This window comes from Trichechus manatus, unplaced genomic scaffold, assembly GCF_000243295.1.
Source record: "Trichechus manatus latirostris isolate Lorelei unplaced genomic scaffold, TriManLat1.0 scaffold00008, whole genome shotgun sequence".
In the NCBI taxonomy this organism is placed as follows: Eukaryota; Metazoa; Chordata; class Mammalia; order Sirenia; family Trichechidae; genus Trichechus; species Trichechus manatus.
Genome location: NW_004443944.1, coordinates 19,100,500 through 19,124,170, shown reverse-complemented (window position 1 = coordinate 19,124,170; position 23,671 = coordinate 19,100,500).

Here is a 23,671-nt window from a genome sequence, read left to right as displayed (position 1 = left end):
CTGAGAAACTCCTAGACCCACCCAAGGGAAGACTGATGACAAGAACCTTCCCCCAGATCCTACAGAGAAAGAAAGCCTTCCCCTGGAGCTGGTGCCCTGAATTCAGACTTCTAGCCTCCTAAACTGTGAGAGAATAAACTTCTGTTTGTTAAAGCCATCCACTTGTGGTATTTCTGTTATAGCAGCACTAGATAACTAAGACACCCAGTTTGAGCCTAAACAAGTTTCATCATCTGCTAACTAGAAGGTACAACCTCACAGGAGGCAAGATGGAAGGCGATCTTGTTTTCTTGAGCCAGGTCTTGCCAACATTCCTGCTTTCCAGTCCTTTCTTCAGATACTAACCTCCCAGGAGAAGCTTCTCCATTCTGCAGTGGGGCTGCCAGACCTGCAGGTGCTGCACACTCAGCAAAAGCAGTGGATGAGTCTGAGCTATATTTGAACTTCCCTGAGAGCACACAGACGCAGCCTCCTGGGCTCTGGATGGCCGAGGAGAGTGGTGATTAGCAGCACGCTTGTTCAGAGCATGGACAGAACAGGTGATGGCTCAGCAAGTTCAGAATCACAGCCATGGCCAATCCCTCCTCCCCAGACCTATTTTTGGGTCATCACAGGGGCCTATTAGGACCACATGTCAGGGCTGCAGGACAGAGGAGAAGCTCTTCTTGAATGACGTATCAGTTAGGATTGCAGTGAGTTGCATGTAACAGAAACCTGACCAAATAAAGTTTTATTTCTTTCATGTAACAAGAAATCCCAAGTTAGCAGTCCAGACTGACAGAAAGGCCCAGAGAAATCATTAGGTTAAAGACCAAGGGACTCATACGTCCCCATAGTCACAAAATGGCTGCTCCACTTCCAGGCATCTCGCCTACATTCTAGGCAGGAATAAAAGGGAAAGACAAAGAGGAAAAAAGTCCCCTCTTTTGTATAAGGAAGACAATAGCTTCTCAGGAAGCCCCATCTAGATTCCTGCTTACATTTTCATTGGTGATAGTCCGTAGCTCCAAGAGAGTGCAGGGGAGATATTTCTAACTGGGCACATTGTCACCCAAACAAAAGTAGGATTGTTACAAGGAAGAAGGGAAGAAGAGATACTGGTTAAGCAACTAGCAGCGTCTGTTGCAGAAGGTGAGACAGGGGATGGGTCAGTGGTGAAGGCAGCATATAAGGGGCTAGGTTAGAGGTTCTCAGGAACACAAGAGATGGACCCATTTCCAGAGACCTAATGTAAAAAGTTAGAAAGCATTGGCAGGATGGGCATAGAGCTGTCCACAACCCCTCCCTCATCCTCGCTGTGTTCTACAGAGAAAGCAAGGAACCAGGCAAATAGGTCCTTTAAAGATGGCAAGGCCCTTAGAGAAAAGTGCCAAAACCAAAAACCAAACCCAACACTGTTGAGTCAATTCCGAGTCATGGTGGCCCTATGTGTTACAGACTATAACTGCTTCATAGGGTTTTCTTGGCTATAATCTTTATGGAAGCAGATTGCCAGGACTTTCTCCCATGGCATCGCTGGGTGGGTCCGAACAGCCAACCTTTAGGCTAGAAGTTGGGCACAAACCATCTGCGCCATCCAGAGACAGGCACTTATGAAAAGAGTCAAATAGTCCTGCTGTTAAATCTCGTCTCTGCCTAATATCAACTCTGTGACCTTGGGCAAGTCACTTAACCTCTCTGGACCTCTCAATTTTCTCATCTATAAAACGGGGGCTTTTGTGTGTCTCAAACAAGACTCTATATAAATTGTACATCGTAGGTGTCCAACAAATGTTAGTTATCATTAGCTCAATTCCCTCATTTTCTAAATGGTGAAAATGAAGCTCAGAGTGGGAAGCAAAATGTCCCAAATCAGTGGTTCTCAACCTTCGCAGTGCATTTGAAAACCCTCATGTGGCAGCCCCACCCCCAAAGAGTTTGATGAGGTGAGGCCTGGGCGCTGGATTTTTAAAAGCTCCCTGATGTTGGTGATTCTAATGTGTAGCTCCCGTAGAGAAACCTCGACATTAAGGCGCTCAGCAGGCTCCTCAGGTGATTTTGATGTAGCCAGTTCAAGTTTTCGGAACCCGCTGGTTTAAATGAACCCTGGGTCTGACCTCAGGGCGTCCACCTTCCGCGGAACCTGCATTTAGCTTCTCACATCATCCTCCGGTTCCTGGAAGGCCTGACTGGATGAAGAGGTCAACGTTCCTGCTAATTGTTCTCCATCGCCCGGTGGCTGCGGCACACGGTCCCCACGGAGACACCTAGTGGTGAGTTGCTGCATTGGGGTTAATGGGAAGAATTGGCTCATTGCTCCCGTCCGCTTCTAGAAGGAATCAGACCGGAAATAAAGCCGGTAGCGCAGGATGCGCCGGATCCCTGCCTGTGGGTGTGACAGTCCAATTGTAGTTTATCAGCGATCGATTTCTGGTGGACATTGGCATATGGGCCGCCTGCACCTGAGCTAGAATTCCCCCAAATCGCTAAGACTTGCGGCTATAAAGGCTACATACGGGCTTTCAGGTAAACGCAGCTGGGCTGCTCAATCCAGCTAGACCCCTGGGTTTGCCCCCTTACAGAGATGAGGCCATTGAAGAGTCAGTTGTTCTGGGATGACACCATGTGTCGTCGTGGACAAGGCTTTGATGATGCGAATCTTGGTTTCCTTACCGGTGAGGTGACAGTAATTATCTGCAATAACTCATATCATTGCTGTGAAAGACAACCATGATGTATTGATTACTAAAAAATAAAATAAAATAATAATAATAGTACACGTGTAGCTCGACCCTGTTTTGTTAACAAATATTTAAATATACATATATTTATCTTTATACAAGTTGATGTATATGTATATTTATGTGTATACGCACAGAGTGCTGTCTAGAACGACAGTCACCAAATAGGTAGTGGGATTTGGGGTGATATTTGCTGTCCTCTTTACACATCTCTAAATTGTTTTTGTTGTGCATGTACTATTTTTACAAAAGAAAGCTGAACTTTTGGGTCAGGAGGGCTGACTGTGCACATCTGTTCATCTCCAAATATCCCATTGAAATGATGGAATAAACCTTTCAAAATATTAATGAAAACTTTTAAGATAATAATAATAATATCTACCTCTTAGAATTGTTGTTGTTGTGTGCCGTCGAGTTGATTCCGACTCATAGCAACCCTATAGGACAGAATAAAACCGCCCCATAGGGTTTCCAAGGAGCAGGTGGTGGATTTGAACTGCTGACCCTTTTCGGTTAGCAGCCGAGCTCTTAACCACTAAGCCACCAGGGTTTCAAATCTCGCATGCAGTAAGTAATGATTATTATCTCTATTCCCTAATACAGTGGTGCTTAACCCTCTTTGTGCCATGGACCCCTCTGGAGTCTGGTGAAGCCTATGAACCTCTTCTCAGCCTAATGTTTTTAAATGAATAAAATTCCATACGTAGGATTACAAAAGAAATTGTTTATACTGAAATACAGTCATTCAAACATTTACAAAACACAGCTGTCATATAGTAACGTGTGCTTCTTTATTGCAAGATTTAGCAGGGTTTTAATAACTACCATAATTACAAAGTCGTGATGAACATGATATTTTCGGGTAACCGCTACAGCAATGTGATAGAAACATATCTTTGATTTCTACTGATGACAAAGTCACGGGAACGGCCAATACCACTACAGTTTGTTGCTTATGTTCATAATTGAGGGAAGCACTAAATTTAAGTTGAAGTCACTGAAAATAAAGATTGTTTTTCTCCTCCACGTGCAGGGAACTCCTAATTTAATAAAATACATTTTCCCACAGATCTTTGCATATTCATTTCCTAAGGCTGCTGTAACAAATTATCACAAACATGGTGTCTTAGAACAAATATTCATTTTCTCACAGTTCTGAGGGCTGGAAGTCCTAAATCAAGGTATTGGCAGGGTTGGTTCCTCCAGGAGGCTCTGAGGAAGAAACCGTCCATGCCTCTTATAACTTCTGGAGGTTGCTGGCAGTGCTTGGCATTTCTTGGCTTGTAGATCATCACTCCCATCTCTGCTTCCATCTTCACATCACCTTCTTCTGCGATCCTCTCTGTGTCCTCTCCTCTTCTTATAAGGACACCAGTCATTGGACTTAGGACCAACCCTAAATCCAGGATGATTTTATCTTGGCATCCTTAACTAATAACGTCTGCAAAGGCCCGATTTCCAAATAAAGTCACATTCTAAGGTTCTGGGTAGCCATGAATTTGGGCGGAACCCTATCAAGCCACTACAGTCTATCTGTTTATCTGATCTCTTTCTTATTATAGGCTTTTCTCAAATGTATGGTGATCCTTGGCTATCTGCTCATATTAAAGGGTAGGACTTAGACTAAAGCTTATTGGAAGCTCTGTGCATGTGAGAAGGGCTTACTAACTGTGAGTATAGGTGTGACCATTCATTAAGGAGCCCCCAATGTCAGTACCTTTAGGTCTTTCCTCTTAGCTAGTCAAATTCTCCAGAGAAGGCTCTTCTAGTTTATTTCTAGGAAGAGAATAATCCTCCCTGCCAACATTCTAGAATCCAGGTTGAGAAAGAAGCTTGAGCACAGAGGCTTCCATGTGTAAACTTTCACTCAATCCCTCTATGTTCAGTATGGTGACCCTCTCCTCCACTATGCTTGGTGTCTCCCAATCCAGATACCCTCTCTGGTACTTTCTAGAGCTGAGCTATCCAATATGGTGGCCATTGGCCACATGCAGCTATTTAAATTTAAATGAATTAAAATTAAATAAAATTAGAACTTTCTTTACTTAGTCACACTAGTCACATGTCAAGGGCTCAATAGTCACATGTAGCTAGTGACTGGCTACTATAATAAATAGACAGCACAGAACATTTCCATCATTGCAGGAAGTTCTATTGGGCAGTGCTGCTCTAGAGCAAAGGCCGACAAACTTTTTCTCTAAAGGGCCAGATAGTAAATATATTCAGCTTAGCAGGTCATGTAGTTTCCCTTGCACCTACTCAACTGTGCCATTGTAGCACAAAAGCAGTCGTAGATAATATGCAGAACAAATATTGAAACACACAGCTGTGTTCCAATAAAGCTTTGTTTATGAACAGTGAAAACTGAATTTCATATAATTTTCACACGTTATAAAACATTACCCTTCTCATTTTTTTCAACCATTAAAAAATATAAAAACTATTGTTAGCTTGCAGGTCATATAAAAACTGGCAGCAGATTGGATTTGGACCATGAACCGTAGTTTGCTGACCCTAGTGCATTGCCTTTTTCAAAGATCACTGTACTGTTAACTCAGAGGGGGAGCAGAGATGAAGGTGTGCTGTCTTTATTTACCTACAAATCTGATTATCTCTTCAGGGCCTGTCTTCTTCTTTCACGTAAGGATCCATGAGCACAGAGCCCCAATTCTCTTATTCACTCCTCTCCACCTGGAGCCTAGCACAAAATGCTGACGTGTAACAGGCTCTCAGTCACCGGTGGTGAATGGTCAATTGTTCACCAAGCAAGCTTTTTTGTATAATTCGACTTTTCACGTACATCTTCCTTCAGAAAAAGAATGTGCTTGTCATGCTAATGAGAATATTCCAGTCTGCTTAACAATTACATTTCTTGTTATCAATGAATACATTGACATTCTGATTTTCCATATTAGTCCCAGGAGCTTCGTAAATGTAGTTCTACCTCTGAGAGAAGTCGTCAGCTCCTAAGCCCGTTAGAGTCAAACAAAATATGGTTACAGAAGTGTAAGTCCCAACTGACTCTGATAAGACTTGTAAAGAGAGGGGAAGTAATCTGGTGGACATAAGTACTTGGAGAATTTTAAATGCTGGGCTGAAATTGCCCTCTCAGCACGATAAGGAGGAGAAGGTTGTAGAATGTTCACATTGCTGTGACTGAAAGATGACAATACACCAAGGGCATTGTTGGAAACTGGCTGGATGGGGCAAAAGTCACAAATCAGATAGATTAACGCTGTGCATGCCCCTGAATAGTGGTTACCTTTGGGGGTTACTGGCTGGGAAAGGGCATGAGGGCAGCTTCTCGGGTCCTGGAAATGTTCTATATATCTTTTATAAAATTTATTTTATTTTTTATTGCTGTTGAGAATATACACAGCAGAATTGACACCAATTCAACAAATTCCCCATGTACAATTCAACGACATTGATTACATTCTTCAAGCTGTGCAACCATTCTCACTCACCTTTTCCAGGTTGTTCTTCCTCCATTAACATAAACTCACTGCCCCCTAAGGTTCCTATCTAATCTTTCAAGTAACTGTTTTTAATTTGATCCCATATAGATAGTTCTTAAAAGAGCACAATGCTCAAGGCAGACATCCGTTATTAATTAAGCTCAACTATTATTTGCTTTAAAGAAGACTTTGGGGGATATTTTTGGTGTAAGGTTTAAAGATTACCTCAGGGCAATAGTTTTGGGGGTTCATTCAGCCTCAATGGCTCCAAAAAGTCTGGATTCTGTTCTACATATTTTAATCTGGGTGTCAGGTGCATCTGACCCAAGCCATGGTCTTTTCAGTTGCTTCATATGCATGGGAAAGATGGACAATGAAAAAAGAAGACAGAAGAAGAATCGATGCATTAGATTTGCAGTGTTGGTGGAAAATGTTGAGTGCCAAAAGAACGAACAAATCAGTCTTAGAAGAAATAGAATCAGAATGCTCTTTAGAAGCAAGGGTGATGAAACTTCATCTTGTTTACTTTGGACATGTTATCAAGAAAGACTAATCTCTAGAAAAGCACATCATGTTTGGTAAAGGAGAAAGTCAGCAAAAATGAGGAAAACCCTCAATGAGATGAACTGACACAGTAGCCACAACAATGGACTCAAACATATCAAAGGTCATGAAGATAGTGCTGGACCGAGCAATGTTTCATTCTGTTATACATAAGGTCACCACGAGTCAGAGCTGACTTAAACTGGCACTTTATTGTATATAACCTATTCCCTAATAGGTTGTAACTGAAATTTGGCACTTTATTGTATATAACCTATTCCCTAATAAAAAAATTTAAAAAGTTAAAAAATACAAATATATAAAAGTTTTTCTGATTATTGAAGTTACTCATTCTTTCCCCAGGTTTAATAATATTTAAAAGAAGAAGTGTGGCCTCCTGAGAGCTTTAACTCTTGGACTACAAGGCTTGTAAACATAATCTTTAAACCATAAGACAGTTTAACTAGCTAAGTTATAAAATGTGTTTGTTAAAGGAAATTTTATTTGGCCACTTAAGTTATAAAAAGCAGAGATTAATCAGTCTTGTGTGATTAATTTTTCCTACAAAGAATGTGTGAATTATTCATTGGCCATAAAGCATTTTTGAGTACACAGTTACATTATCATTTTACAGTGGTTGGTACTATAGAGATTAAAATTGTGTCTGGTAGTTCTGATCCAATCATTACTGCAAGCTTTGTTTCTCCCACATTGGTAAAACTGAGGGCAAGATTGAGAACGAGATGCTAGATTGCCGTATGCTGGGCTTGAGTGAACATACCATATTAAGGAAGTTTGCCCTTACAGGTGCCTTGGGAGACAATCAGATAGCCTTACCAGCCTTACCAGGCCACACCCTGGTGAGCTTTTACATCTACAGTGAACATGTACTATTTCTTTAGTGAGAAAGAAATGTACATTATATTTTTTAATCAAGCAATTACTATGTGCCATTCATTGTCCTTATATTAATTCACTGTCCAAATATTAATTTATTCACTCTTCATAACAACCCTGAGGTAGGCAGTATTATTGCCATCATCCATTTTACAAATGAGGAAACTGAGGTACAGAGAGGTTAACTAAGTAGCTAAAGGTGAGCCTGTAAGTGGAAGAGCAGGGATTTGAACCTAGAGAGTTAGCTCCAGCACCTGAGCTCTCAGCTATTACGCTATACTGCCTCTAAATCAGACAGAATGCATTTTTTGGTGTTGAGGAGAGAAGTCTGTTATGTTCTCTTTCTCCTATTTCTCTCACCTTCCTCCAGCTAGCCTGGTCTTTACTCCAATTTTGAGGAGCAATGGTGCAGTTTGGACTGGATTGGTCAAATTCCACAATATAAATGTTATTATTATGATCATTTTTTGTCCTGGAGTAGTTTTAAGAGAAGTTAAAAGAGCCATAGCGGTGGTTTTCAGGCTTTTTAATTTTCCAGACCTGTAAATTTTTTTCAGAAGTGTTGGGAAAAACTTCTGTTTCCAATTATGATAGACTAATAGAGACTGGATTTATCCTCCCTTCAACAATTAGAAAAACCGGACGAAATTGTATGAAACAATAGTTTTCAGATATTGGATAACAACAGACAGTGGAAGACCATCATCCTTGATGTGTGTGTGGAAGGTGTCTGCTCCCCTGGGGTCCAGGCAGACCCTAGAAGCTCCACCATACACGGAATGTTGCAAGGTAGAATAACAGCAGTGGGGAAGGGGGAGTTGAAGGCGGTCTCACACCAGCCATTAAATGTTCCAGCCCAGAGGTGATGCAGGTCACATTCCCCCACAGCTTATCAGCCAGAATTAGTCACATGGTTATACCCAACCAGTAGGGAAGCATGATCCTCCCAAGTGTCCAAAAAGAGAGGGGAACTGGATACGGGTGAACCTTTGAAGTCTCTACCACATAAAAAAATGACAGTGTAAAAATCAGGTTGGGACTGACCAAAGGTAGAAAGTAGAAGAAGGAAGAAAGACGGAGAGAAAAGTAGTATTGCTCAGACCTTCATCTTAGAAAGTGGGATCTCAAGAGATAATTGTCCATGTGATGGAATAAAAAAAATAGGGATTACATTTATTGAATTTACAAGGAGAAATAAGAGAACTACAAATAATCATATAAATATCAAACGGGGGCAGGGGGAGAAAAGAAGGCAGGAGGCGTAAGTCAACTTGACAGTGGATAATCGATAAATACTGTTTAGCTCTTGTTTATACTTGAGGCGATAATCACCAGAAAATCAAAAGTTAAAGTGATTAAAAGAGGTTACCTTGAGGGACCGGGACTGGAGCTGGGAAATGAGGGTGAGAGCCTGTTGGGTTTTTTTATCATAAACTCTCCTGTGCTGTTTAATATGTTATCATGTACATGAACTACTTTGATGAGATTTAAAAAACTTTTTTTTTGAATACTATATAGTTTTCAAGGTCAGATGTACAAGCTTTGCCACTTTGGACAAGTCGCCATCACTTAACTTGCCTGGACTTCAGCCTCCTTCTCTATAAAGTAGAGGTGATGCCATCTACTTCTTGGACTTTGAAGAGGATTGAATAAAATCATGTATGTCGAGTGCCTGGCACATAGCAAGTGCTGGCTAAATGGAAGGTGTCAGGTCCAGATCGACCGCGGGTATACAAGGGTTTTAGGCCCTGGGTCCTGAGGCAGAAGCAGAGACTACAGGTTCTTGGAGACCCTCTGTCTTAGTTATCTAGTGCTGCTATAATAGAAATACCACAAGTGAATGGCTTTAACAAAAAGAAATTTATTCTCTCACAGCCTAACGGGCCTGAAGTCCAAGTTCAGGGCGTCAACTCCCAGGGAAGGCTTTCTCTCTCTGCTGGCTCTAGGAGAAGGTCCTTGTCATCAATCTTACCCTGGTCTAGGAGTTTCTCAGCGCAGGGACCTCAAGTCCAAAGGATGTGCTCTTCTCCTGGTTCTTCTTTCTTGGTGGTATGAGGCCCCTCCCCTCTCTGCTTGATTCTCTCTTTCATATCTCAAAAGAGATTGACTCAAAATCCAACCTAATTCTGTAGTTTGAGTCCTGCCTCTTTAACATAACTACCTCTAATCCTGCCTCATTAACATCATAGAGGTTAGGATTCACAACACATAGAAAAATGACATCAGATCATAAAATGGAGGACAACCACACAATACTGGGTATCATGACCTAGCCAAGTTGACACACATTTTGTGGGGACACAATTCAATCCATACCACCACCCAACCTGACTGCTCACCTACTGGCCCCCTCTGGGACCTCTGAACCATCACCTGCATTTGGCTCTGCACGTAGAGAAAAGAGAGCAATCTGGAAGGAATTGAAATATTCCCTCCTGTGCAAATTGTTTCTTTTTGTGCTGGCAAGTCCAAGGTGTTCTGACAAAGGTCCAAAGTATTTCTTTTCTTTCATACAGTAGAGGTGGGAGTGAAGGCAGGGAAAAGAGAAAGAGAAGGTGCTTACCAGCCCAGGGCCTGGCTCAGAGTCGGTCCTCCAGAAATACTTGTTGGAAGGACAAATGTAACTTTTGCTGTTAGAAGAGACTTCTTTATATATTCTTTCATCCCTTTAGCCATCCATTCAACAAGGATTTACTGAGTGCATCTGAGCACCCGTTTCTCTTCCCTATGAGGAAGTTCTACCCTGCCACATGGGGTGGCTGTGAGTCATAATCAACTCAATGGCATTAACAAAAACAACAACAAATTATATTTATTGAGAGCTTCCCATGTACCAGGAACTTTACATAGACTTCCCTCATTTAAGCTTTACAACCACCCTGTGAGGTATTGTTAGTCCTCAGATTAGTCTGGACAGTCAGTTGCAAGTAAAAAACGAAGAAGAAGAAAAAAAGAAAAAACTCAAAATGGCTTATAACTGAAAAATCAGATCTAGCATTCATCAAACCCTTAACATGTGGCAGACACAGTTCTAAGAATTTTACATGTATTAATTCCTTTAATCCTCTAAACACTGCTTTGATGAAGGTACTGCTATTTCCATTTTACAGATGGGACACTTGGATACTGAGATCTCAACAATTTTACTATGGTCACCCAGCGAGTAAGTCATTCTCAATCACCTTCTTGTGCTTAAGGGGATTGCCTACTTCATTAGACTCCTTGGAGTGTAAAGTTTGATTCCCATGGAGGAAGCAGAAAAGGCCAAACACTCACTTTCCCAGCCTCCCTTGCAGCTAGGACATGGGCATGTGACTTAGGCTCTGCCAATCAGATGCATCTGCTGTGGACTTTGATTTGCAAACTACTATAGAGAATCTTCTTTGCCAGGCATGGTGGGGGCAGTAAGACTGAGTTCCTGTGACAAGGGCAGTGGGTCTATGGGCAACATTGGATGTCCAGAGCCAGAGGGTCAGCAGTGTCTTCCCCAGGCCCATTCTGCTGTGTTAATGTCAATGTGGTTCTCCAGCCCACCCGAAGCTTCTATGATCTACCATATGTCCTTTAAATAAAATCCTTTATTACCTAAATCAGACAGTCATTTTCTGTTGTTTACTGGATTTGAAAGCAGGCAGCATGCTTCCCAGAGTTTACACTTTTAACCAGTAGTCTATGTTGCTTCTAAAGGTATCTTCCAGCTTCAGGTACAGTTGGATCTAGGACCATAAGTGATATCATCAGGTTGCTCCATCTTTTTCTCTCAACTCTACTTTCTCATGTGTTGACTTCACTTTTAGTCACATGCTCCCCTGATCGCAAGATCGCCACCAGTAACTCCAGGCTTACATTCCCATCAGCTCCTCAATCCTAACAGAGAAAAAGAGCATCTCTTTCCCAATAGTTCAGGAGATGTCCTGGTCCTGACTCTTATTGGCCCAAATTTAGTTATGGACATACTTAAGAACCAATCACTGTAGCCAGTAAGAGCAATGAAATAAACTGATTGGTTAGGCCTAGGTCACAGGTCCACCTGCAGCCAGGGTTGGTCTCACTCAAATCAAATGGAGTGAAGGTGGGAGTGGGGTAATTCCTCAAAAGGAAACCAGGGGTAAGCAAGCTGTGCAGGCAAAATCAAAAGCTGTCTACTACATCCCTGCTTTTAAAGAGAAAGAAGCCAAGGCTCAGAGAGGTTAAGTAATTTGCTTAAAGTCACACAGCTAGTGAATGGAGAAGTTGGAATTTGAATCCTACCTGATATTAACCGCTCAACGTTTGTTATTGCTTTTTCCATTTGGCTTGCAATAGCTTTCTTGGTTTTGTTTTTCCCATTTTCCTGATTTAAATGTTCTCTATAAAAAATTTTAAAAATATATGAAGTTGTAAAGAAGAAAGCAAAATCTCTCCAAATCTCATCGCTGTATGATGACTACCATTAACATTTTGGTGGGCATTTGTCATGAATCTCTTTATGCATATGAGTAACAGAAATAACCTTTTACATAAATCAGAACGAATAATAAGCACTCTTAATCATGAACATCCTTTTTTAATGATTTTTTTTTTCTTTACCTACCTCATTTTCCTCTCCTTTCCAATTCTTCATTATCTCTCTAACTTCCTCCACACTCGTTGGTTCAAGATGACCCATGTTAACAACTGATGTGTATATTTACAGACTTTTCTCCAAACCAATATAATCATACACAATTATATATATCAAACAAACCAGTTGCCATCGAATAGATTCTGACTCATGGTGTGTCAGAGTATAACTGTGCTCCACAGGGTTTTCAATGGCTGGTTTTTGGGAAGTAGATCACCAGGACTTTCTTCCTAAGCACTTCTGGGCAAACTCGACGCTCCAACCTTTCAATTAGCAGCCTAACGTTTCAACGTTTGCCAACACCAGGTCGTCCCTCTCTTTCTAAAGAGAAGGTCCTGCTCGTAACTCCTGTGATATTCGTTTTTAAAGGACAATAGATGACACTAGTTGTAGCATTTTCGGCAGTAGAGAGTGGTGATCGAGAGGTTTTACCCATGGAGATAGCCCTTCTTGGCACCCCCAAAATGGCGTTGCTGAGATACCTTCAGGTAAGCTCATTCCCCCACACTTTTGGGGTGGATGTGGGAAGACTGAAGGTGGGTACCCCCTGTCCACACGGCAGAAGTAGACCTCGGCTGGCCCCCGGCCTCGTGGCTTCCGGGAATGCTTGCTTGCTGGCTTGTCTGCGAGACTGAAGGAGGACCAACAAAGTCATTTCGCCTGGAGCTCCTGAATCCAGGCCAGGTAGCCTGTCCCCCTCCCCCCAGGCCCGTCAGCGCTTCTTTATGTCTCTTTATGGATTTTCTTTTTCTTTTTCCTGCTTGGCAATTTTAACCAGCCAGGGACTAACTGCTCTGACCTCAGATCAATAGCCCTTGGGAAGGACCGGACGGTCTCTGGGGCGCACTTCGCTGCTTCTGCGGAGGAATCGTTTTCTTCCTGACTCAGTATCACTCGCATTAAGCTTCGTCAGCTTTCTCAAGGCGTCTCCCTCGAGAGCGTGCGTTGGAACCAACCCAGAACCTGGGAGAGATCAGTGGCTAGAACTTATTCGTCTCTGAAAATCCAGCTCTCCAGCGGGAGCTTGGAATTGTTTTTCTTTTTTTGGTTTCTCAGTCACTGCCATGCTTTAACACGGCTTTAAAGCTCCTCTTTGGCTGGAGTTAAGTGCTCAGTAAGCATCTGAAATGAATGATGGAATAGTCAGCACTTGGCAAATGGTTGATGAAGGAGAATCAAATAAAATAATGCATGTGAAACTGATGTGTAAACTGTGAGTGGTGAAATTTACAGAGCTGGGCGGGGCTGCAGCCTTATCCCCTGGCGCCATCTGCTGGAACTTACTTAGCACAGCAGGTCCGTTTCTGCTTTAGCGGGATACGGGGGCTCCAGCTTCTGGAAATGCAGGCAAAGAGCTGAGTGTACAGGGCAGAATAAATTTCAGCAAAATCTCTCCTTCTGCTTTGCCATGGATCTCCCTTTTACTCCAACAAGATGATCTTTTTAAATATAATACCACTACCAACATGTTAGCACACGTTTTGTGCACCTATCATGTGCCAGGTGCTGTGCTAAGTGCTTATCTCTCTTCATGCATTATCTCTCTTCATCGTCATGATAACCCTAAGAGGCAGGTACTATTATTATTGCATCTTTATAAATGAAAACTATGAGGCTAGTAGAGGCTAATAGTGGACTTACGATACCCACGGCCACATAGCTAGTCCATGTTTGGGATAAGACTTGAACCCAGTTCCATCTGACTTCAGAGCCTATTGTGGGTCAGGCTCCCCAGGAATCAGGCTCCCTGATGGAGAGCTGCACGCAGGAAATTTATTGTGGAGCTCTGTCAGGATCATATCTGCAGAAGGGAAAAGTTGAACGGCAATGCACTCTCAACAGAGGCCTCGGCTGATGCCACAGGAAATATGGAGCTGCGATCACCCTTCAGAATTGTTTCAAACTGGGGCAAGAAGGCTGGACCTTGGACCCTCCCACAGCATCACTGGATGCAGACTGTCCCAGGAAGAGGGTATGACATTGGGCCAGGTTGCTCTCTTCAACTGAGGGCAAGGCCCCAAGAGGGACTCAGCTGAGACTTGTTGGCAGCCAATACTTCTAGCAGCTGGGAGAATGAGTGCCTCAGTCCCAGAGTGGGGGGTTTGAGCAGGGCACCACAGTATCTACTACAGAGCCCACACACCTGTCCCACACACATTGCTGCTCAAACAAGGGTAATGGCTTGTAGGTAGACAGCGTCAGTGTCATGGGTGGGTAGAGGGAGGATTTAAAAAGTGAAAATGGTTCTTCCTACCATTCACTCAAAGAACCTGTGACCTAGGCTATGCATGCCATCCAGCTAAAATAACCAGTGCATTTTGGCCAATTCATACACAAGTAATATATGGATTATTTTATGGGTTCCAAACCATTGACAAAGAAATAAAATACAATGTTCAACTGGTCTGGCAAGTGATGATGATGGATTCCTAGACATCCTTAAGTAACACAGTGAAGACCCAAGGGCCAGAAATTGACTAATGCATTAGAGTAACTGATTTAACAATCATTTTGGAGTAGATTAAATTGTTCAAAAACACATCACTCCCTCTCCCTCACCACACTCCAAGGGAGGAGTGCGTTTTTGATGTTGGGCTTCACTGATGTTGCACTTGATCATGTGACTTCTTTGGCCCGGTGGAGAGCAGAGCATATACTTTCTCACCTACTGGCATCAGGCTTTGCTATGTGACGTGCTTTGCCCAGTGGGCTGTTAGTAGTTGAGACTCAAGCACAGGCTTGAAATGTGCTTGAATGGGGGGAGACTCTTATGCTTCTACCATCACCACAGAACATGCTATGGCTGGCCTACTTGTCAAGGAAGGTGAGAGACACATAGAGCAGACCTTGACCCTACCTGCAGCTTGGAGCCAAGCCCAGCCAAGCTCTGCTGAGCCCAGCCTAGATTAGCTAACCTGCAAAGTGTAAGTGAGAATACATGATGGGTGTTTTAAACCACTGAGTGTTTGGGGAAGTTTGTTCTGCATCAATAGCTGACTGATACACATTTACAAAGCTATGTCATAGATGTGTCAAGGGTAATTTTAACTGTATATGATTTTTCCTTAAGAACTGTCTTTAGACCTAATCTCCATATTAGTTGTGACTCCTGTACTAATAGATACATGGGGGAAATTGGGACAGGTGTTTCTCTCAGCATCTGAGGCAGAGATCATCAAGTGTCCTCTAATATATATCTCCTTTTCTTCTGTAACACAACAAGAAATTCCGGGGTCCCTAAAACATCAGGAAACAGCGCTATAAACCTGTGCAGCCCCTAAGAAGGGGAAACACTAATCTCTACCAGATAATGCCCATGAGGATACTGGACAAGGAAGAGCCTCCTAGAGGGCAGAGCCAGGGGCCATGGAGGTCAGAGGGCAGGGACACTCCTCCCAGAAAGCAGGGACAACTCAACTGTCAGAGAAGGAGGTCTGTGCAATTCCTGCCCGGTAAGATATAATAGTGAACCAGTGATGGCCTTGGATTTCCCAGTCTCCCTTACACAGAAAGGAATCCTATCCCAGCCCTAGTTATTCGGTTCCTATTCCACCATTGTATATGGTGTGCTGGGGGCAGAGAACTTTGTCTTTTTATTCATAGGCCATCATAGTAGAGGAGCCACCTCCAGATCTGATGGACAGGACTCACAACCTAGATATCCTGGACTTTGAATGGTATTTGGAGGTCAGCTCCCTTGTGTGGGAGAAAGACTGCATAAAGGCAGACTGTGACAAAAACAACTCGTTTTCTCTATATACCCTGCCTCCCCTTGTTCCATAGTTAAGAAACCACCATTTTTACCTAGGCACATTGTCCCCTAGAATAAAGGTTAAATTGCACAGCCTCTCTTACAGCCAAATGTGGCCATGTAACTGTGTTCTGTCCAAAGAAATGTAAATTAGATAATCACATAGCAGCTTCTAGAAGCTTCCTTAAGACAGCTGGTTGCACCCTAATTCTCCCCCTTTTTTTCATGGTCTTTTCCTCCTTCCTGCTGGCTGAGGTGCAGATGTGGTGGCAGGAGCCAGAGCAGCTACTTTGGACCATGAGATGAGCTTAGAAATGGCAACTACACAGAGTAAAGTAACAAGACTGAAGGAGTCTAAGTCCAAAAGTCTTCATGGTACAAACGACCAAATCACCCCCAAACTTCCTATCTCCAACATTCACAGGAGAGGGGAAATAAAACATTTTCCAACTTGTTTAAGTCACTGGTATTTGGCATCTCTGTTATTTACAGTCAAACCTAATCCTATCTGATACGATATCCAACTATTAAGGATTCATAGTCTCTACATTTAGCTGGAAAGAAAGAGATCTTTCTTTTGTGGTTGCTGTAAGTAGGAACAATAACACTAAAATTTTATGTTTGGAAGTGATTCAGTGTACTTGAAAAAAAAAAAAAAAAAAGAATAGACTGGTGTTAGAAGACCCAAGTTCTAGTCCCAGTTCTGTTGCAAATTGTGTGCCCTTGCATAGTTCCTTCATCAGTAAAATGAGGGCTTGGGAGAGGAAGTAGAACCACCAATAAACATATGAAAAGATGCTTGCCTTCCATGGCAATAAGGGAAATGCAAATTAAAACAAACAGATAGTTTCACACAGATCAGATTGACAAATTCGAAATGGCTTTTAATTCCAGGTGTTGATGTTGATATGGGGAAAATAGGCGTTTTGCTACAGTGCTGGTGGGCATATTACTAGGTACAAACAATATAAATTAACCACTTTTAATAAAGCTGAAAAATGTGCATATCCTGTGATCCAGCAGCTCCACTTCTAAATATATACCCTAGAGACACTCCATGAGCCGCTTCAGGATCTTCATTGCAGCGTTGACCAAACAACCTATAACTTCAATGTGTATTACAGAAATACAATCGATAAATACACTGTGGTACATTCAGGCAATGGAGTAATATCACAACAGGAAAGTCAACCAGATTGGTAAATCCAAACATGTTTAGGTCTTAAGAACCTTACACTGAGTGAAAAAAGCCAAGTACTCAATGATCCATATAATAGGGTAGCATTCATATAAAATTGTAAAACCCACAAAGCAACTCTATGTATTATTCATGGATCTATACATATGTGGTAAAAATATTAAAATATGCTAGGAAAAGATACATAACCAATCTCCCTGGGGAGAGAGGGAGAAGAACGACGTAGAGAAGGATATAAAAGTGATTTCAACTTTACTAGCAATCGTGATGATTAAGGTTGTGTGTCAGCTTGGCTGGGCTATGAGTCTCAGTGGTTTGCCAGTTATGTAATAATATAGTTTGGCCGTGATGTAATGATGTAATTTGGCAGTTATGTAATGATGGAGTCATCCTCTATAATGTGATCTTATGTGATCAGCCAATCAGTTGTAAGGGGAGTTTCCTTGGGGGTGTGGCCTGCATCTACTATATATATACGGATGTTGTGGGAAAGCTCTCTTGCTTGCCCTGGATCCTGCACCTGGCTCATCGTCATCTGACCTCCAGTTCTTGGGACTTGAGCCAGTGGCCTGCTGTACTGCCTGCCAGTCTTGGGTTTTGTCACCCCCTGCAGCCTGTGAGCCAGCGGCCTGCTACCTGACCTGCTGATATTGGGTTCATCAGTCCCTGCAGCTACATGAGTCAAGACAGGCCTCCAGCCTGAAGCCTGACCCACAGACTTGGAACTTGCCAGCCTCTACCACTGCGTGAGCCATTTCCTTGAGATAAATCTCAATCTCTTTCTGTCTCTCTGTATATATAATTGATATAATTGGCCCTCTGTATCCATGGGTCCTGTACTGGCAGGTTTCAAATCCAGAGATTCAACCAACTGCAGGTCGAAAATATAAAAAAAAAGAAGTGTTGTGTAGGCATCCCCTGCTGTAGCCTCCAGCCATTTCACAGATCCTCAGTGTCTCTCCAACACTTGTTATTTGAGCGCTGTTCACCTCACGTCTGACATGTACTATGTAGTTAGGCCTATGATGCGTCTGTACTGAACATGTACAAATTTTTTCTTGTCATTTTTCCCTAAACAATACAGTATAACAACTATTTACATAGCATTTACATCGTATTAGGTATTATAAGTAATCCAGAGATGATTTAAAGTATACAGGAGGATGCATGTAGGTTATATGCAAATTCTATGCCATTTTATAAAAGGGACTTGAGCATTGTGGATCTTGGTATCTGTGGGGGGTCCTGGAACCAATCCCCCGTGGATACCAAGGGATGACTGTATATATGCTTCACTGGGTTTGCTTCTCTAGAGAACCCAGCCTAAGACGTTATATAATAAAAATACATTATTTGAAATGAGTACAGCAGGTGTTTTCCTACTTAAATGCTAAAAAATATCGCTCTTAAAATATACACATAAACACCCAATAAATTACTGGTTCTTTTTGCCCAGCTGGCACTCTGAAGAAGGAGACTGGAGGCGGATAGTTCTGTGAACTTTCCAAGGCTGGAGGAAGTACTGGAGTGTGACAAAGCCTTGTTGCTTTCTCCGCAGGTAGAAATTGTCAGAGCCTAGATACCTTGTGAAACTTATTTCTGGCTCAACTATCATAAAATTGAAATGCAGGTTCATAATATTTTCTCTTTTTTTACAGTAATGTGCCTACCTTTCCAATGACCTCATTTACATGAGAACAAAGGAGAGTATATGACCAAAATTCAGTTCAGTGAGTCCAGGAGAACTCTAGTACTCTTGACACAGCTTACCTTTGTCTGGCACAGTTAGTGAGAAGTATGGGAGCTCTGTTTCTGATTACACTTATAAACATTTCTGAGTCAGGATTTCAGCTCTGTTTCTTTAAAATGAAGTCAAAATTGGTTTTATGGATACCAAAGACCTCATGCGAGTTGCCATGTCAAAGACTACCCTGAAATTTCAACTTCTTATTCAAACCAAGCAACAGCCTTCTTGTCTTTGAACTTTATTTTGAGCAAACCGAAAGGGGCCAGACTCTGTGATTCAGTGCTCAGCCCCCAGCTTCACGTGTGCCAGGCAGTTATGGTGGCAGCAGTGGGAGTAGCAGTAGCAGCCCCAAGCTCTCAATCACAGCTATAGGGACTTTGAAACAAAAGTTCCGTCTGACTTCTGCTACTCTAGGAGCCCTGGTGGTGCAGTGATTAAGCACTCAGCTGATAACTGAAAGGTTGACAGTTCGAACCCACCAGCTGCCCTGTGGGAGAAAGATGTAACAGTCTGCTTCTGTGAAGATTTACAGCCTTGGAAGCCCCATGGGGCAGTTTTACTCTCTCCTTTCAGTCACTATGAGTCAGAATCAACTCAACACCAATGGGTTTGGTTTTTTGGTTTTCTGCTACTCTAGCTCTTCCAATCAGTTTGCAAGCGCCTAATTCCCTGTATTACCTTCTTTTCTGCTAAAATACCCACCATGGTTTCTATTTCTGTTTCCAGCACAGAACACTGACTGGATGCAAGTTTGAAAATAATATACAGAAAGTAGAGCCAAAGGCAAAAGATGAAAAATAGGAGAGAGTAAAAATAATAATAAAATTAAAGAACTAGTGCAGAAGGTCAAATATCTGAATAACTGGAGTTCCAGAAAGTGAAAATATAGAAAATGGGGAGAGGAAGGGAGGAAATCATAAAAGAAATATTTTACAACATCCCAGAACTGAAGAAAATTGGTTTTCTTGTTGAAAAGATCACTGAGGAACAATTAAGCATTATATGCCTCCTGATATGATGCAATAGGAAATATACAGTGACATCTATAAAATATGCTTGTCAAGAAAATTGAACCAGAATTTAATCAAGCCTCTAGATCTAAGTACCAGTTTATAGGACATATAAGAGATAATGTCACATTTTAAAAACACCGCTAGGATCCAATCAGCCACATCTACACTGTGGGAAACTCTGCAGAATACTCTACCCAGTTTCTTCAACAAATAAAGTATATGAGAAAAGGAGGAGCAGGGGAAACTATTACAGATTAAAAGAGAGTTAGCAACCAAATGCAACATGTAGACCTGGTTTAAATCCTGATTTGAATAAAACCACATAAAAAGATATTTTTGAGACAATCAGAAAAAAAAAGTAAGGAATTATCAATACTTTCCTTAAGTGTAATAATGGAATTGTGGTTATGTTTAAAAAAATTTATCTTTTAGAGCTACAAACTAAGGTATTTATGAATGCAATGATATGTTTGGGATTTGCTGTAAAATACTCCTGCCAAAAAAAAGGTGAGAAATTGATAGAATAGTAAAATGAAGCTGGATTATGGATACATCTCGGGGTTTACTGTACTTTCTACTGTACTCTCTACTTTTGTGTTTATCTGAAATTTATCATAATAAAAAGTGAAAGAAAGGAGGGAGTGAAGAAGAAAGGAAGAAAGATAAAGAAAGAAGGAAGGAAGGAAAAGAAAGGAGATTCACTGCCTGTCTCAAGATTATTCTTACGAGACAAGCTACTGACTGGGAGAGTATCTTCAGAGACCATATAACCAACAAGAACCTAAAAACCAATATATATATAAAACTTCGACAACTTAACAGAAAGACAAATAACCCAATTATAAAATGGGCAAAGGATTTGAATAGACATTTCACCAAAGAGGACATTCACGTGGCCACCAGCCATCAGAGTGATGCAAATCAAAACCACAGTGAGGTACCATTTCACTCCCACTAGGATGGCTAAGATAAAAAAAAAAAAAACACACACACACACAAAAGACAGAACAAATGTTGGTGAGGATGTGGGGAAATTGGAACTCTTATCCATTGCTGGTGGGAATGTAAAATGGTGGCGAGCTGGGTACATACTAACTGTTGTAAAACTGACTCTTACCTTTATGCCAAATGTTGTCATTTTTCTTTTTTTAAATTCTGCCTTAGACTGAATAAAAAAATCATTGTGGAATTTAAGGCTCAAGTATCACCTCTTTCAGAAAATCTTTCCTACCCTCCTAACACATCCCAAACTTCACCCAGGCTCCTATACCTTGCACATATATATTTCTATGATTTCATTTACCTCATTGTATTTTAATATATCTTTTATGTCCCTATCGGTTAATATGCTTTTAACTTTAAATTAAAAAAAAAAAAAAAAAACAACCAACAACAACTCTGCCACAGGTGACTTAAACTTTAAGGAAATTTGTTATTTCACATAAGAGGAAGTCTAGAAAGACTACAGTCTTTAGGGTTGGTCAATTCAGAAGTTTATCAATGTTAGCCAGTACCCAGATTCTACATCTCTGCTCTGCTTCATCATCAGGCTGGTAACAAGAAGGCAGCAGCATTTCCAAGCTTCATATTCAAACATAATAATGTCTGTTATGCATTGAACTGCATCCCCAAAAAAAATATGTTGAAGTCCTAACCCCAGGTACCTGTGAAGGTAACCTTGTTTGGAAATAGGGTTTTTGAAGATGTTATCAGTTAAATTAACCTGAGGTAATACCAGAGCAGGGGGATTCTAATCCAATCTGAGTGACGTCCTATAAAAGAGAAGAAACATAGAAAGACAAGAGGAAGACAACCATGTGCCAATGGAATTCTGCTGCACTTTCAAGCCAAGGAACGCCTGCCTGGGAGTACCAGAAGCTGAGAGAGACCAGAAAGGATCTTCCTCTAGAGCGTTTGGAGAACATGGCTCTTCTGACACCCCGAATTTGGACTGCTAGCCTCCAGAATTGTGAGACAATATATTTCTGTTCTTATAAGTCATCCAATTTATGGTACTTTGTTACATCAGCCCTAGGAAACTAATACCTTTCACCGAAAACACAACTTTTTCCATAAAAGGCCAGATAGTAAAAAGACTTTGTACACGATACCGTCTCTGTTGCAACAACTCTGCCACTGTAACACCAAAGCAGCCACTGACCATATATAAACAAATGAGAAAGCCGTGTTGCAATAAAACCTTATTTACAAAAATAGGCGCTAGGCAGAATTTAAGGGAACTTTGGAGGCACAGTTAAGTGTTTGGCTGCTAATCAAAAGGTAGGTAGTTCGAACCCACTAGCTGCTCCACAGGGGGAAAAATTTGGAAATTTGTTATTTTGATTTGCTCCCGTAAAGATTTCAGCCTAGGAAACCCTACAAGGCAGCTCTACTCTGTCCTATAGGGTAACTATGAGTCAGAATCAAGTCAATGTACACACAACAGGCAGAATTTAGCCTGCAGGCTGTTGTTTGCCCACCCCTGGCCTAGAATGCAGAGATGGTGAAAAGAGTTACTCCAGGCAATCCATTACCAGGCACCCAGGGATGCCTGGCAAAGGGCACTTCTGCTCCCTCAATGCATTGATGATGGCGTTTGTGGTGTAATCAGCATAAGCCTGCTGACCCACTAGGCTATTTTCTGGATGGGGACATGAGGCACAGTCATGTCACATTAAAACTTACTTCAATCTGAGCAGTCTTTGGATTACTGGCTGCCAAAGACTGATCATCAGGGAGAAGTTTTTGCACTTGGAAGCCTCACCACGGTTCAAATTTAGAGGTTTTGAAGTTAAATCCATGCTGTTTACATTACACAACGGTGTGTAACGTGGTGTAGTACAGGGGTCACTGACACAAATCCCTACAAAACAGGTAACATAAATGAGGAAAGCAGACTCAGGTGGGGAGGGGGACCTTTGGAAAGCCCATGCTCAGTATAGCAAGGGCAGCCACTCTTTGGCTTCAGCGAATTATTGCCACACAGAAATGTGGACACAGTGTTGTCCAACAAGGTAGAAATTGCAATGTCTGTGTGAAATCTGTTTGTAAAAACTGTTGGCAACTAATTCAAACTGTTTAGAAATATTGGGCATAGCATACTGGAAGGGTAAGGGGTCATCCAGTGGAACTGGGGTGTTTAGGATGGGGAGAAATAGGAGGTAAAGGCTGAGGTAAGGCAGCTTCTAGAGATGGTTTACTGTCACACTAAAGGAGTTTACATATTGTCTTCGAGGTCTGAGCAATCACCAAAGGATTTAAGCAAGGAAAGGACGCATTAGAATAGCATTTTAAAAAGATCACTCTGGCAGTTGATGAGAGCATGGCTGGGGGTAGGGTAAGGAATTTGGCGGCTGTTACTGTTAAGTTAGGTAAAGTCTATGGAGGATATAGAGGACAGTTCCATTCTGACTAGTTAATCAGTTAAGGGTAAGGGAGAGATGATGGGGGCCTAGTTACTTTTTACCTTCTCCTACCAGACTGTAAACTCCTGTGTATCTTATTCACTGTCACGTCCCCAGCGCTAAGCACCATACCTGGCAATATGGTAGGTGCTCCTTAAGTATTTGTTGGAAGAATGAACGACAGGGAGGGAGCGCAGGTGAGAGGAACTTTGAAGAACTAGGTGAAAGGGTCAACGGCCTTGGGAGGAAGAGAATGTTGCGTGAGAGCTGTCACGGGAGCTGGGGCCATGGGAGGCCCCTTTCCTTCTCTGGAGCTTCCTTCCAGAGCCTTGGGGAG